Raw genomic sequence first — 3966 nt, 5'->3', positions numbered from 1 at the left:
GTGGCAGGCTGAAGAGGGTAGGGGGAGGGGAAGGGGGAGTTGGCCAGGGGAGGTGTGAAGAGGGGTGAAGAGGGCGAGGAGGCAGAGTCAAATCTGTTAAAAAACAGGTTCAGTTCATCTGCCCAGACATCATAACCTCATAGATGGGACTGTGGGTATCAGAAGCTGTGCTCTCATTGACATTTAGTTTATTCTTAATAAAGATAAACAAGACAAACATTTAGCATTTGAGCGAGCACACAACTGAATGTGGTTTGACAGCTCTGCGGTGATGTTTCAGGCAGCGTTTATGAGCACTTGATTAGGGTGGTGAAGTCGTCATTAGGGACAGATATCTTTTTTATGTGGCACATTGGGTGGAGGGGTTTGCTGCAGGCTCACATCTCTTTCACTTGTAGTCTTGTGTAGTAAAGCCTCTGACAGATTGTGATTTTGTCTTTGTGTGAGTGTGTGTGTGTGTGTGTGTTTGTGTGTGTGTGTGTGTGTGTGACTGAGTGTATGTGGGTGATATTTATGGAGGTTTTGCCGAGGTATACAAAGCATAAAAACATCAGTTGTGTTCAAGGGAGTGCCGAGAAGCAAAGTCTTTGTCTCTGCAGTTTTTGAACAGAGGAGCTTAGGTTTTGTTGCAAAACAAATCTATCGTACATTGTATTTTGTTAATGAAGCGGAGGTTACTGAATGACAAATCGCAGAAAAAAAAGATTAAACAGCAAACCAATTGATTAGGTAGCCAAAAAGTGGAGAAAAGTGAGGACATATAATGAGAGACAAAGAGTCAGTCTATCATAAGTCTATATATCAGTGGAAATTTGGACATTTTCTTTACTATTAGTACTCTCCTGTAATGTGTTCTATCCCCACAGGCCATAAGTAGATTGCTGGAAATTGAACCATCTTGCTTCAAAGCCAATCACATTCTCTTTTTTCACTCAGATGTGAAAGACATCTAAATAATGCCATGCAGGCATAAGATCAGAGGCAGAGAGCCTTGCCATGGTGGCGAGTTCTGCTAATGGTAATTATCACTTAGGTCAGCAGGATTACTGCCTCATGTTAATCTGGACTGTACAATTCACCTGGAGGGCAAGTTCTCTGAACTGATGTTTTTTTTTCATTCTTAATTAACATCTGCAGTATATTCCCGACAGGATCTGTTCCTGTTGTTGCACACTGGAAAATCAGTGACAAAATCCATTAAAACATTGACTTTTTTGAAGTCTGATCTTAATATTTTAGAAAAATCTGTCTTAATACAATAATACATGCGCATGTTAAACAGGTTATTGGTTGCTGGAAACATTCCTTCTATACACTGTATAAGATGAATCAACGAGTCCCCGCCGCAGTCCTTGCTCTGTGTCAGCAGCAGCTAATACCAGGCTTTAGCAATCTCATTTAAGCAGGGATTTTCACTTTCACAACAATATTTAGCTAACCCTGACCGTGTCATATTTGTACTCAGGCTGTGCCAAGATAATCGCTAGTCTGTGTATGAAAATAATCAAAAGTTATAACAAATGGTGATGCTGTAAACAAGCAACCAAGTTTATAGTCTATAATCAAATCATAATAGCTCATTCAAAAATATATGATATCCTGGTCAACGGGAAGCTATTTGAAATCTCACAATGAAAATGTGGATGTCTGCTTTATGTTAAAGGCAGGGTAGCAAGATTTGAAAGTAGCATCTCCTTGGGGCTCCGTCAAACCACCCCCCCCTGCCCTCAAGGCTCCGCCCACACACAGATGTCCCCGAGCACCGCTGCTTCAGAGCAGAGCGAGGAAAGGACCGCAGTTTGACATGTCATTTACCGGTAAGCTGGCACTTAAAGCTGGGCAACATGGAGAAAATCAAATATCCCGATATTTTTGTGTTGACTATTGTCACTTTTTACAAAATTTGTACACAATGAGATTTTCAATAACCAATTGTTAGTATTGTGGATATAATGACTAAGTGGGTAAATGCAAACAATAAAAGAGCTACAATAGTCAGGTAAGTTCAGCAAATGCCATCACGTTAATGCAAAGCAGCCTTAAAAGAAGGAAAACACTTGTGTCAAATTACCATATCTAAAATGAATGATGATATTTATTCTCATATATCAATGTCAATGTAATATTGAGAAATTGCCCAGCCCTACCGGCACTTGCGGTAAAGTAAAAGGAACTTTTTTTTTGAATATTTCTGTATGAATAGCATCTGTCCATTGTTCCACAAGCCCCCCTTAGCATGACTCAGGCTTTACCATGATTGAAGACGTAGAAGTGTAGAAATGAATGTTCCTGTATACTATGCTGTACCCTAACCCGGGGCAAATGTGGCCACATCTGCTCACACTGAACTTTTTTGTGCATCCCCAGTCTAAAATCAACACCTAATCATTACCAGGTCGGAATGATTGAGCAGTAGGACTGCAGCAAAGTTGTTAACATCTCCCCATAATTTAATTACAGGAGCCACACAGGAATCATTGCTGCTAATTAAGCAGAATCTGATGCAATTATACCTTAAGGGCAAAACATGACCCTTGAACGGTGAATGTTTAGACTGAAAATTAACCCTGCCGTCAGTGCTGTGTGTTTGTGTGTGTCAGGATGTGATTTAGAGTGCTGTTGCTGGGCATGTGTAGAGGCCAGTTTCACTACAACTCTGGCAATTTTGTATTTGATGCACTTTTCTATTTTAATCATTGGCTAATGCTAATGGCTTTCCAAGAGAGGGGAAAACAGATGGATTAGTGGATGAAAGTAATGGAATGGATATTGCGCCTGTGTGTGGGAGAGATTTTGTCTGCCATTTAACAGGTTTATCAACCTAGTATCCAGTATATGATAACAGTCATGTGCAACTATTTTTCATTAGCAAAATACGTCTTCGGAGGAAAGACTGTGCCACGTTGATTGTAATTTTCAGTTTTCACCAAGCATCTAATTCAAACTGAATATGCATGCCAAACATTTGTTGGAGTCATTTCTCAGTGGGATATTTTTTACATACCCATACATGGTAATTCCTGTTAACACAACCTGGGTCTTTTTGTTTACAGACCAACTTCCTGATTTAATTTTCACCAAATGTACTTTCTGGGTAGTTCTGCTGTGCAATTAGGGATGTCAGGAAGAGGGAAAATGTTTTAACTAATAGATATCACCAAGAAACATCCACAGCGGATTACTTACAATAAGATAATATGACGTTTTCTGAAAAGTATAAAAATGTGTATCTTAATTTGCATATTTCCAGAGGAGAAATGTGAACATGAATAAAGCCATGTTTTTAGGAAAGAAATGTTGTATAATGCAGGCAATGAATGAACAAAGCCCTTTGTACAACTGGAAAGTTTGATGTCTGTACGTGCTACTGAAGTGGAGACTTCTGGCTCAGAGTCCGAGAAAAACTCATTCTGAGAAAACACCCTTTAAAACATATGGATTGTAAAATTCCATACTTTTTGCAAGACATTCTTTTATTAGGAATAACCCCTTAAGATGTAGCATCTTGTTTTTAACACTAGAGATGTATGGGGTAAAAACATTTCAACTAATATTTATCATTATGAATCTTCCCAGTTGATTCATTACCTTAAGACAATCATGTGTTTTGGATTACCAGTGTTCTGACATTTTTGAATATGCAAATGAGGCTTTATCTAATGCTAACTTTTGGTGAATTTATGTTTTTTTTCCACTAGTCGGTAACAAGACATGTTATGGAAGCAAAATAGCCCAAAACCTCTAAATTGAAACATCTTTTTGCCTGTAGTGTTTGCCCTTGAGATATTCAGGACTGGACCAAACACAGACAGAACAAAGATGGTCAAAAGCTAAAACACAAGGCAAGAATGCAACATTGCAACTTTGGCAAACTGGCCAGGAGTGAGAGGAAAAAAATAGAAATGTTTATGCTGCAGGGCTGACAAAGGGGAAGTGGGAAACGGGTGAGCAGGTGGGCGGAGAAGG

At 39.2% G+C, this 3966-nt stretch overlaps 1 long non-coding RNA gene across 1 annotated transcript in view; it reads left to right on the top strand.

Annotated features, from left to right (window-relative positions):
* Window positions 1-3659, top strand: part of LOC116688497 (uncharacterized) — a 6076-nt gene extending 2417 nt beyond the window's left edge. The window contains exons 2-3 of the long non-coding RNA XR_004331786.1: window positions 2264-2265; window positions 3650-3659. This is a non-coding gene — a long non-coding RNA (uncharacterized LOC116688497). The remainder of the gene's footprint in view (window positions 1-2263; window positions 2266-3649) is intronic.
* Window positions 3660-3966: the final 307 nt, after the last annotated feature.

This window comes from Etheostoma spectabile, chromosome 4 (genome assembly GCF_008692095.1).
Source record: "Etheostoma spectabile isolate EspeVRDwgs_2016 chromosome 4, UIUC_Espe_1.0, whole genome shotgun sequence".
In the NCBI taxonomy this organism is placed as follows: domain Eukaryota; kingdom Metazoa; phylum Chordata; class Actinopteri; order Perciformes; family Percidae; genus Etheostoma; species Etheostoma spectabile.
Note: the sequence above shows the minus strand (reverse complement) of the source record. Positions and strands in the feature narration are given on the sequence as shown.